The sequence below is a fragment of the Corvus cornix genome, chromosome 2 (genome assembly GCF_000738735.6).
Source record: "Corvus cornix cornix isolate S_Up_H32 chromosome 2, ASM73873v5, whole genome shotgun sequence".
Lineage (NCBI taxonomy): Eukaryota > Metazoa > Chordata > Aves > Passeriformes > Corvidae > Corvus > Corvus cornix.
In genome coordinates, this window is record NC_046333.1 from 30,774,763 (window position 1) to 30,787,930 (window position 13,168).

General features: G+C 39.3%; 1 protein-coding gene across 39 annotated transcripts in view; it reads left to right on the forward strand.

Annotated features, from left to right (window-relative positions):
• ARPP21 (cAMP regulated phosphoprotein 21) overlaps positions 1-13,168 on the forward strand; it is a 142,555-nt gene that overhangs the window by 106,518 nt on the left and 22,869 nt on the right. The window lies entirely within an intron of this gene.

Consider the following 13,168-nt stretch of genomic DNA (forward strand, 5'->3'; position numbering starts at 1 on the left):
CGTTCAATCTTGGTTTGGCAAAAACCCTTTAGAATGGCAAAGCAGATTCCCTGCAAAAGCCTTGATATGAAAGTCATTTAAGATGCAAGTCAAGAGCCCAGACATGAGATGTGAACAAGACTTATGGGGTCATCCAGCTTGTCAACCTATCTCCGTAATGTGACTGCTGGCAATTTTGTTCCACTCTCTCAGGCGCTCAGGGAGACGAAGACACAGCAAACACAGCTATAACTAAGCAATTCATTACTTCTTTTTTTTTATGCTGCTCTGTGTTCTAATAAAATTGGTGACATTTTGGTCGGTGTCAGTGGTGACTGACTGTGTCTGCTTTCATACCTTCGTATTATACATTCCTGAGAGAGAGGAGGGTGAAGTATTGCACAAAGGTCATCTGTCTCTTCTAGCTTCTCCTGCCTGACAGTCTGGTACCATATTTATTATCTCTGTATAGTGGATCTTTGAAACAAAGTGCAAATCAACTTATATGACGTTATCTGTATCTACTGTGTTATAAAACCATATTTATCAGTTTAATGCTACAGCCATAGCCTAGTGGAGATTATGGTAGGTGATACGCACAAGAGATGGTCTGAAGTACGTGAGTGATGTTCTGGAGAAGATCCAGCTGTGTGATCATCAGAAAATCCTAGTTTTAAAGATATATTGTGGCACAGGAGCTGTTATGTGTGAGTATGGACAATGCAGAGATGCAAACGCTAAATTTGTTTCAGTGTTTACTGCATCATTTTCCTTACATGTTTGGAAAACATGAGTCAAGGAGTTTGTGTAAAATATGTAGCACATCAATCTTTTCCTGCAATTTGCTCTTTCAGCTGCCTGCTCAGTTGGAAGCATTATTTTTATCTCTTGTTTAAAAATGAAAACATTGTGTCTACAGTTTAGGCTCCCTGCTGTGGCGATGATTTTAAGTGTGTAGCTATTCTCAGATCTTAAGACATGGCTGAGAACAATTTTGCAAGCTGGTTCATCCCTTTGGCCTCTGATACATCCTTCCCCCTAGCCACGGTCCCAGCATGTGCTAAGTGTGGCAGGAAGCAGCTTGCAGTTGCCTACAGATCTTTTCTTGGAGGTGGTGTAAGGATCGTTCAGATTTACTGCATCTCTTGGTATTTGGAAAACAAAGAGCTGTGTATGACCAGAAAAGAGCAATCCACAAGTGTTTCAGACTTCAGTTTTCCTTCCCACACAGCCTTAGCTTCAGATCAGCATGTGAGGAGCCAGGGATAACAAGGGGCCAGAAAAAGAAGATATGAAGGAAAATGGTGTTGGTGAAACAGAGTGTAGTACAGGACTACTGAGGGTGGGAAGGGCGAACAGATGGGAAGGAGGCAGATGAAAAGATGATTTCTGAAATGGTTTCCCCAAAGACCTCGCATCACTTGCTGCTGCTTTGGAGAGAGGACGGCTGCGCTGCAGGCAGGCCCACAGGAGCCCAGCTGGCTGCTGGACCTGCTGGCTGGCTCCTACGGCAGCGGGAGCAAGGAGGCAGCCTCAGCCTGGCAGCTCAGGAAATATTTTATTAAAATAAAAAGTTTGCCTGCTTGGAGGAGCTTTTGGAAGCTCTCAAAGCAACAACTAGGAGTTCAGATCTTACTTTCGCCGCTTTGGGATGCAGAGGTCAAAGTTCGATCTAATGCCAGCAATTTGTTTTCATTTTTGTTAGAAAAGGTCTCTTCAGGAGTGAAGCGATATTGATGACTTTTACAGCAAACAGCTAAAGTAAAATGTCAGCACAGCATCTGTAGTGGCTGAGGGAGCCTGTACTCTCTCGTGGCTCTGGAAGGAGAGCAATATTGAGTTAAAATGGCTCCAGGGCAGAAAAAAAGATGAGCTCACCTAAAATTAGATTAGAGCTCTGGCAGCAATAAATCATTTGGAGAGAAGGCTGAAAATATTTTGTGTGTTTATTTACCTTTTTTTTTTTTTATTTGCCTAAGTGCTGGCTTATGTGAGAACCTAAGTGACCTATTTCTGGCAGAAGCCTAGTACAATCAGTGTCATCCATGAAGATTTTGTACAAACCTCTGCCATTTGAATTATGTTCATTTCTATTCAAGCCAAAATGTGGTATCACTGTAAACAGGAATATTTTTGTTTCACTCATGCCATTGTTGCTCTTCTTCATTATGCTGCTTCTGCACTGTTTTTGTGTTCAGAGCTGCTCAGTGCAAAGTTTTTCAACGTGTTGCCATTGGGTGGGGCCAGGGTTGAGCTGGTGTCTGTCACACCATGGCTATGATGTAGGACGTCATAGGTGGATTCTTAAGGTGTGTTCAGGCAGGTATTCTCAAAACCAGTATGCTCATTTTTCAAACCATTTGGGTATGTTGCTGTTACTAATTTCTGCGCTCCATAACAGGTGACACTGTGAAGTGCCCAGTTTTGTAAGCACATGGAAGAAAATACTATTTCTGTATTCACATCTCGCAGTACTCTGTAAATTGCACGTCTGGCATCATCAGTATTTAATTCTTCAGTAATTATCTCTATTTTGATAGACTGATCCTAGTTGCTGTCTGAGTAGAAAAATAGAGACATATTGATGATAAATCAGTAATTATTTCTATTTTCTCACGATAGAAGAAATCAGCAATATGTTATTTTATATCTGTGTCTCTATTTTCTTCCATTTTAGCAAATGTTGAGCACTTTGAGGATTTTTCATCTCTGAAGTGTTTCATAAATACGAGCTCGATAAATATATGAGTATTATCTTCGGGTATGGAACTGTTCTTATTGCTGTTCACAAATGAACAAGCTGCAACAAATTGCATTTTTTTTTTTTCCTTCTCTGGTTCATTGTTGTATGTTTTCCTCATGTTCCAGATAATTTCAGAGTACAACAGAAATTTTATGGATAAAATAATATTTATCTTCTTGCTTGGGCCTAGTTCTAAGAGGCTGTTAGCTTGATTTATCACACAGTTGTAAAGTAAAAGTCTGTGAAGTGTGTTTTGCATCAGCAATGAAATAATCTTTTGAGGAGATTAAAGCTAAGATACATAGTACTCTGATAGTAAGTTTTCCTGCCAAAAGTTTACACTATAATATATCCAGACAAAATTAAGATGCTATTTGACATAATTTGTTGTTCTGTAATTCTGGCAATGAATGTAATGATTTTAGGATTTCTCCTACATTCAAGAATCAACAAATACTGCCGTTATAACCTTTCAGAGCTCAGATATCATGAGAAGACTCAGAGAGCATAGGAAATCTCTCTATTTTTTTCCTAAAAGCAATATATTTGTTTGTGCGCAGTAGGCAAAGAAAGTCCTTTTGTGAGGAAAGTATATATCTGAGCACTGTCTGGATGTACAATCCTTTCTTAATCAGTATGCATGGATCTTCTGTAAACAGCAAGGGTTGTCTTGAAGGAAAGGTTCCTGATGGAGTACAGTATTATAAGCATTTACAGATTCCAGTAAGGTAGAAGAGGTAATTGTCTCTTTAATGCATCTCTCAAGCAAATTCAAAGTGAAGACAAAATGTACTTCAACAGAGTCCATAAATTTGTTTAGGTAGGAATCAGAGACAAATAGACAATGAAATACTGAATTTTTGCTTAATTTAATCATTTCAGTGTCAGCATAATTGAAGAGTGTTAACTTCAAGTCTCTTTCATCCTCTTTGTCATCTGAAAGCATTTGTCACTATAAACTGATACTTAGTGGGAAAAAAATGGGGGAAGGGAAATGTGCAGCACTAAAAAAAAAAATTGGTTTGTTATCATGGTCATTAGAGAACCTTATGAAGAAAGATTGCTGCTTTCTACCTTCATTAGCAACCTGACAGGAGCTCATGGTCCATGATGGATTTGTTTGCATAATTCTGTCTATAATTTCTCTGCTTATATAAACATAAACAACTTCAATTTTTAAGTATGTAATTATCTGAAGAAACTATTTCTCTAACAGTAATTGCTTGCTGTGCTATTGAAACAGGTTTGTATGGAAGGTGTCCATCGGTGTTCAATGCTATTTTTTCAGCAGATATTACTGCTCCTGAAAAGCATTGCAAGGGGGGTGCATCTCATTTTTACAGAGGCTTGACAGGAATGGGAGGGACAGAGCCCTACTGTACAGATACTCAAGTGTGGTGCTATGCTCATTAATATTGGTGGAAGGCCTTGAAATTTAAAAGAATTTTGTGAGATAGTATGACTAGATCAAGAAGGAGTTTGCAGCAGTTTAGGTTGGACTAAGTTCAAACTCGTGAACTTGAAGTGATCCACACCGATATCAGTACATTCTGTTCAAGTATTTTATGTTTAAATTGCCCAGAAACTTAGAGCTTTACCTACAAGCATGCTTCCATTTAAACAGGATGTCTCAGCCCATGCTAGCTGAGGTTTTGTGCTCTGGATTTCATTCCTCCTAGTGCTGGAGGAGGATTCTGTGACTGAATATTTCATTCAAGATTTTTTGAGAAGCTTCCTGAAAGAGTCAGGACTAGGGCTTAAAATTTTTTCAATTTCTAGTCTTAAAAACACTAAATCCATTTGTCTTTCTGACATTATACAATAATGCTGCACCAGTACTGAACCAGCATTCAGCTTTACAGAATATCTGTAATTTAAATTAATAGCAGCATTCATACTATCACACTTCCTACAGCATATCTGATTCTGAAAATTAAAAGGTGAAATCACTTTGTCAAAAAGCTTTTTTCTTCCTCAGATGACTTGTTTAATTATTCAGCATTCACACCAGGAGAGAGCAAATATTGAGGGAAGAGAACACTGGTAGGTTCAGCATCTAGAAAAGTCTTAAGACAGGTGCTTATTTCTGGTTTTCTGTCAAGGCTTCACAAATTGTGTTCAACTTCTCTAATACTAATTAAAATTTAAGCCATTTCTGACAGCGTTTCTAGCGTTTCACTGTAAAATACAACTTTTTTAATTTTAATTTTGTTTTAGAGAATGTGTTAGTCTCATGTCAGTTAATGTACAGGAACAACAGAGAGAGAAAAGATTTCTAACAGTGTTGTACAGCAGATAGAACTTCAAAATAGCCTCTGTAAAAACTGCAGAGGCCACACGAAAATGTAGGTAACACTCTAAGGTATTCAACAATGTCTACAAAGAATCTTTGTATTTCTGCCTTTGCTTTGCCAAAAAGAGCCATACATCATCTCTGTTGCTAATTCTGTGTTGGATCAATGTGCAGCGCTCCCACTTCTTGCGGTGGAATTTTCCAGCACTGAATAATTGAGAGGTTTATATTGTAGTCCTTGAGAGCAAAGGCAGATTTCATCTTTTTTTCTTTTTCTTTTTCTGATACCATCCTGCCATTGGTAGAACTAGTGGAGCTCCACCACTGACAGAAATGCTAGAAGGCCCCTCTGGAAGGGCAGAGGCCACCTCCAGCTCTGCTTCAGGCATGCTGCTCACAGTAGGTCTGTAGGCTTTGGGGCTCAGTTTTGTGTAACTATTCTGCAGATGAAAGCATGGAACAGGATGCAGAAGTGGAGGGCTTTTGGGTCTCAGCTAATAATGGAAAAAATATTCTGAACGTACACCAGAGATCTGCACTGCGGGAAGGAGGAGTGGGGAGAGCTTTTGCCTCACAGTTGCTATTGATTGAGGATTTAAGAATCGAAGCACATTTTGCAGTTGTAAAACTCAATAGAACAGGACACTTACTTAGACTGGGATGCAGTAGAAGAATTGTGAGTATGCCAGAGGAAGGGCCCACAGCATGTGTTCAGTGTTAGGGCAGAGGAACTCAAGAATAATGTGGCAGTAACTGAAGCTGTTCTGCTGACCAGTCGTGGTATGTTAAAAAGTCCCAGCGCCTTTACCTGAATTTTGTTCAGCCTTTGTCACTGGCTCTTATTGTTTGCCTAAACTACCCACATGAACAGCATCCCTCCTCAATTGCAAGGATATTTTTATTTTGACTTACTGATGGTAGTTACATAGAATGTATGAATGTATATAGCAAGTGAGCAATTGTTTAAAGTTCTCCTCGGTTTGTTTGCAAGTTGAAATAATGCTGATAGTATGGGTGTGTGAAGGAGGCAGCCCTTGAGTCTTCCCAAAGAAAGCAGCTGGTTTCCTTAGCAACAGGCAAGGATATGTGATACCTCTCCAAATAGTTTTTCACCTCTTCCCGGGTCCTGTTCTCTGTTGTGGCTCACTCATTATGCACCAGAGCAGAAAGCATTCCTGCAGCATGAGCTAATTGTAATGCGTGATGGCTGGTAGCTGTCATTGGTATTGAACAGAAAATAAAAAAGATTGAATTTGCTGTCTGAGTGTCTGGTTCTAACAACAGCTTGATTATTTCTGTTATTACTAGTGATACATAGTCCCTCCTGAGGTTTCACTTCCAGTGGGTATCTCTGGCATTTGTCATTATGAATGATAAGGATAAACACAGGTTTTCTTGCTGCAGACTCTGGTGAGGGTTCTTTCATGCCTGATAGGATGTAGATTGAGAAAGGTAAGAGGTATTTCTTTACTTGGCCTTGGTTGCCAATCCAAAAGCTTAGCTGTAAATGCGAGTCATTTTATGTTAATTCACTCCAGAACTGACAAATAGAGCTGCTGTTGCTGCTTCTGTTTATGTGTTGGTGGCAAGACATGGCTATGTCCCGATCAGGAATGTTATTTTCAGGATGAAGAAACAAACAAGCTGCACTACTCAATAAGTTGAACTGCAGTTCCTTGTTACACAGTGCCTTTTTTAGAAGTTTGAATCCCTAGTGCAACGAGTAATGGGAAATTAGATAAGCTTTTACTCTGGTACGTCTGGAAAGAGCTGAGATTAGAAGTACTTTAACACAGATTTTCATTCTGAATTTTTACATATTTAATTTAACCTTTATTTTCAGTGCAGTTCCCAGGATCCTAGTGTCTTGGTTACAAATGTGGTCTTTTGATTACAGTCTTTTGACTACTGTCATGTAAATGCATAAGGACAAGAAAAGGAAAAGAAGCCAACCTGTGCAGTAATGATTTTTGTGCTATAGTCATATGAAGGAGCTACAGCTAGACTTAAGGCACCTCTTTGCTAAGAACTATATATATATATATATATATATATAAAGAAATTTTCTTTTTTACTCTTGGGACCAAGGAGAGATCTTGCAGGGCTAAAAGAAAGTTAAGGCAGGTACCATGGTGGCCATCCAGTTCAGGGCTATTGTTCACCTCCAGAAAAGTTCCTCAGCTTAGGTAAATCAGAAAAAAGAAAGAAAAAGCTTTTACTGTGGCAGCTGTTTATTCATTCACACCTGTAAAAAGTTGGGCATCCAAAGCTCCCACTGAGTGCTGAAAACAGGAAGCACATTTTTGGGATTGTAGGTGTAGGATCTCTTAAGTGTGTTTTCCTAAATGTCACTGTTTGGAATAATTTGTGGATTTGAAACTGTTTTAATTTCTCATTGTCTTCAGTCTCAGTGTTCCTTAGATTTGCTTATACAATGAAAACCCACAGCCATCATGAGAAGTGAGTAGTGGACTTCACCTGTGAGTAACAGTAGTCTTTTTCTTGTAGCAAATAATCTCTTTCTGAAGGACCTTAGCCCTGTGGCACTGCATAAGGAAAAAAAATTTTAAAAAAAGAAAAAGCAGCCATTTCTGAGCAAGCAAGTATTTAGGCTATATATATATTTGTATCCTTGCTCTTTTTGTCAGTCTGTGTTATCAAAACAATTTGTTACCCGTGCTTCAGCACTGTCCTCAAGGCTTCCAAGTAGCATGCAGGACATCTTCAATAGCATCTGCTCAACAGTGCTGCATTTCCAGCTTTCTCTTTGTTGAGAGCTACCTTTCATAAGGTACCGAGTCTGCAGGAGTGCAAAAGACTGGATTTTTACAGGTCCTACAAAGGAACCCCCACAAACTGAATTTTTAAGGCTCCCAAGTACTACTTTATAGAATAAGAAAAAGAGGGGAAATGTATTAAACTGTAAGAAGCAGTGTGCTACTTCAAAATGATTGCTGGATTAATAGTTTGTGTCAAATGGCAATTTTAATTCTCTCTCTATTGGAGGAATAGAAAGCAATTAATCTTCCGTAGCTCATCGGGAAAAATAGGGGCTTACACAAGATCTCAGTGAAGCTGTTCCTTCACTTAACCTTGAGCTGGGCAATAAATAATTATAAATGGCAGCTACATCGCAAGGCAAAAGTAATTTGGTGAAATAGAATTATCATCTAATGCAGGAATTAGAAATTTGAATTAGGTTTCCTGATGTTCTTTGTTCCAGAAAAGTATGAATTTGATTGTGATCTGTGCATAAAAGAGTGGAGCTGGGTTTTACAAAGCGTATTTTATATCCAAACTATCACTAGATGATTTATATTGCAATGTTGACATAGGCAAATGCTCTTGTGCTCTCTCAGCTACAACTCACAGAGCCTCTATTGAGAAGACTTGTTTTACAGAGGAACAAGGTGATGTCCAAGGTGCATGGGTACATTAACATCTGTCAGATAATTTCCTGCTCTTCACTAAGGGCACCATATCGTCAGTACTGCCTTCCACAAAATTTTCAGTGTATCCATCATAGAAAGTTTCTGTTCCACTGTGGTGCGCTGCTGAGGAGAGTAAGGATACAACTGAGTGTTGCTTCATCCTGAGCTTCTCTCCCCTGCCCACACAGCTTCACAGGACTTCAGCCTTCCCCCTCAGTGCCACACTGCCATTCCTTACAGCTCCCATGCATGCCTTGCAGATCCCAAAGCAGTGTTGTTAACCTCTCTTCACCTTGGGACTTTTCAGCCAACTCAGTGGAAACTGGTCAGTGAAAGGATCAATGAAGCATGTATGATACGGGTCATCAGTTCATATCATGGAGCAGTGCACAGGATACTCTGATAAGGAGAGGTAAAGGATGTGAGGGAAAAAAAATAAATGCAGGAGTGAAAAGAGCTGTATTTTTTTACTGCAGAACCATGCCTCAGCATACTGGTCCACGAGAGCAATAGGCAGGAGTTGTTCAAGCCCCAGGCTAACTCCATAAAAGTGGGAAGCCATAAGTTTATGTCAGTTTCTGTTCTGGAGGAAAACATTCCTAAACATAATAAAGCAAATATTATTCTGCTTTTCTTTGTATTGCTCATCGCTGTTTCCCAGAATCCATCCTTGCAATATAAGGAACAAGAAATGTGTTCCTAGGAAACACAGCTAGCAATGGCAGTGGGTTTGCAGGACATTGTTGAGTCTGCACACTAATTTCAAGGAGACAACGTATGTCTGTAGTGAGCCATATTTATACTTCCAAGGTGGAAACTTCACAGTGGTAAACACTCATCTGTATTTATCCATCCTGTCTAGGTGTTGATAGTGTGCTGTGGAGCATTTACAAACTAAACTGAAGATAAAATGTCGATAAATGTAATGTGCAATTTCCCATACACTCTTCGTTTCCTCTATGCAAATTTGAGACTAACCAAATGGCTACAAAGGCTGACATGGTATGTCAAAAGTTATGGAACTAAAGAAGTTATGGAACTAAAGTTTGTACCTTTTTCCCCCTTTTCCCCCCCTTGGATGTATTTATTTGTTCCATTATAAGGAAGAATGTGGAAGTGCAGAGCTAATAATTTTTTATTAAGGTTTTTACTCAGGCTACATGTGGTCTTTTTAGTCTTTAAAAAAATCAGTTAGCTGACCAATTTGAAACCTGGAAGAGGGCACAGTTAGTCCAATTTCTGTCTGCTCAATTCTACTTGGTCCTGACTACTACATTGCATAAGTTTACAGTGGTGTTTGGAATGCATTAGACAGCCATGTTTGCTATAATGTGGCCCATTGTGTATCTAGAAAGAGATGATTTATTGGAGAAACGGGTGTGGGTGCATGGAAAAACAATTTGCCTTAGAGAGTTGTTTCTAGATGACTAGTAAAATGTTGATTCCAAGTAGGCCATAATTAATCAACAAGAACTCTTTTCCTGAGTTTCTTCCTGTAGGTAAACAGACTCAGGACATCCATCAAATAGAAACTTAAGAATGAGGGGGGAGCAGCCTGAGTCTCCAGTTAGCAAAGCAGTTGTATTTCTTAAGCAATACCAGCAGGGTGCTTTGCTGAGTGATTGCAACATTGGCTTTGAAAACAAATCCTGAATTTCTTATTTCTCGTAGGTTTCTTAAACTTTTAATGTACTTCTAGTGGCTGCTGCATGCCAAGAAGGTGACCAGTGGCACAAAAAATGGGCTGGTAAACCAAAATCTTTGTCTGATATCCCCTCAACTGGCCTCACACCTTTTCTTTCAGCTTCTTTTCATTATGTTGTGGTGTGCAAGTACATCAGTCGTTACTTAGTGAGCTCTAATCACACTGAGCTCACTAAGCACAAAAGTAAATGGCAAAAACTTATGTTGATAATCTGGTTTAGAGCAGCTTTGTCACAGTGCTTTCAAAAGCTTTAGGTCTGGAGATTGATCTGGAGATGAAACAAGTGGTAGCCCAGTTTTGATACTATACTGTAGTAATCTGGAAATCTCGGTAAGTTTTGTTAACTAGAAATGTGATTTCACTTAATTAATGTCTGTTTTGTGTTGTGAGAGATCGGTGATGCTGAGAGGTAGGACTTTACTGAGCACACTGTGCTAGCAATGGAGCAGGGGTGGATATTGGTGGATCTGCCATGCAGGTGGTTGATTCCCAATTTTGTTTAGTAGCTGCAAGAGTATGTCATTCGTCTTCTTTTTCAGCAGTTTGGGAATTAGATTTACTTTTTAATACCTAGAAGTCAAAGAACTTCCAGCCATCCTTTGTTTAGGGCAAGGTCCATAGAGCTTAGTGATAGAGAAAGATATCTGCAAGGAAGGTGGGCTTTCTGGATGTAGAAAAGGGGGGAAAGTTTGAGTGTCCATGACAGGAATCAGCCCTCAGGAAACCACCTGCTTAATCTGCAAGAGTTGACTTCTTTTCAAAAATCTGAAGAACTAGCTTGCTGGAATGAATCCCAGAAGTCCAACAGTTAGGTGAGGTCATGCATGTAGTTTCATAATTGGGTTGTGCTGTAAATGAGGAAAAGCCATAATGTTCAAAATTGTTGTTCAATTCCTTAGGTAAAGGTCACGTGTCATATCATTTCAGTGGTTTTTGAAACAAGGGATACCTTTAGATTAATTTTGCAAAGGTGCCCATGAATTGCTTAAGAAACTCCCTTAATCTTGATGCACAATGAAGATAGTAAAAGCACTGTTTCAGGATTCGGTATATCAGCTGAATTTTTACCTTTGCTCAGAAATTGGCTATCCAAGCATTTTCTGTTGTTTTCTAGTGTCTAAAGAAGGACAGAACTAAGATGCCAAATCTGTCCTTTTAAAACCTAGTTTATCTAAACACCTGTAGTTTCTACAACTCACTCTATCTGTCCTACTAGAAACACAGCCTGTGGACTGCTGGTGTCCTTGAGAAGGATTGTGTTGGGCCCAAGCGCTGTCCTTTTGTTGCATGAATGTTGGGGTCTTCCGAGGCAGAGTTGAGTGATTTGCTTCCTTAGGAACAGTAAATTCTGTTTGGATCCCAACTGGCTGGCAGCTGATTTTTTAACACCTTTAATATGAATGCTTTGGAGTAACCCCAAGAAAAGTCTGTGTGGAGGGGGTTTTTTTCCAATTTTTTTTTCCGTATGCCTTGTGTCCATCTGTTTCTTTCCAAAGATGAACCTCTTTTTATGATTCACAAAAGCCCTACACGTGTGCCTTCTGAGTATGAGGAGAATGTGCTTAGGTACGTCTATTCTCCCCCATGTGATTAAACTAGGAGGAAAGAAAACTTGTGGCTTCAAGCATCAGTTCTCCCCAGGGCAGGAGGTTAACATTTGACAAGATGACTGCCCTTTTGAAGACTCCCAGCAAAAGCAGATGCAGATTTCATCGAGGCTTGATCTTTTGAAATTCACTTTGCCTGCTCAGCCTGCTTGTCACAGGATTTTTCCAACAGCTCACAAAGGATCCATCTGGAGAAAATTGCCAAGCAATGTTTACCAATCCATCTGTGCTCTTGAATGTCTAGACCTGTGTAAGGGCTGAGGTAAAGTCTTTATAAGTTGTCATGCTGAAAACCATTTTGAAGTTCTCCTGTGGTTTGCAATGTAAGAAATGTAAAGATTAGAAAATCTGCTGAGGCATTTTTCAGATTCATTCCAATTCTTCAGCAATTTGTAGGGCAAATTCTCTTGTAGTATATATGATTATTACATAATTAAATACTACATCTCATTCATATGTGCCTAAGTCACTGGAATTAAGGTTGTAGGGACTACTTTGATAGCCTTTTTTCTGATTTCTGAATATTTAACTTTGCTCCCTGGTGCTCACTGAGGCTGTACAGACAAAAGTGCATCGACCTGTATTCCCATTTTTGAAAGCTGGAAATATGACCCCTAAAGAGAATGCAGCTGTAGCCAAGCAATGACAAATTTCTCTCAGTTTTCAGTGCTTGATTTTCATTTCAGGGATCCGCTTGTCTCTGTACAGTTGTCAATGTGTGTGGTTTGCTGCGGATTTATTTATCAAGCTTTTTCTTACAGTTCATGCATCCCTAGCTTTAGGAATAATGCAGTTCCCTGCTGAAGCGTCCTTCAGGAGTGAAACTGCTGTGATCACACTGCAGAAGAGCAGGGCTGGCATGAAAGGAATCTTGGGGAGTATGAGATTTCTCTTTACTTTGGACCTTAACCTTCTGCTGGTGTGAACTGACATTTGGACAGGTGCATCTACAAAGACCATCCTGCACCATCAGAATTCTTATTTGCTTGCAGGGCTTGGGAAAGAATGGTGCTGCATACCAAAACGTATGTAGGTTTTTCATCCTGGCTATTTCAACCTTTGGTCTTGAAAAGCAGATTATTATCTATTGAGTTAGAATTGTATTTATATTTTGGCAGTATGTTAAAATAGAGCCTTAGCAAAGAGACACCAGTTGCCCTTGCCTGAGAAGTAATATTGATTCCAAGAAGATGAAGAAGCTTTTGTTGTCTTGTTACAAAAGATTGTAATATTGACATAACAGAAACTGAAAAATTGAACATAATATAGGGGGAATTTTCTTTCCATTTGAAGGACAGCACTGCAAAGAGATGCTTTACAGTTACTAAGCTGTAAAAGCATGTGGCAAAGTGCTCTCAGCTTTTTTACTGTATTTACCTTTTATGACAGCTTTCCAGAACCACTGTCTTA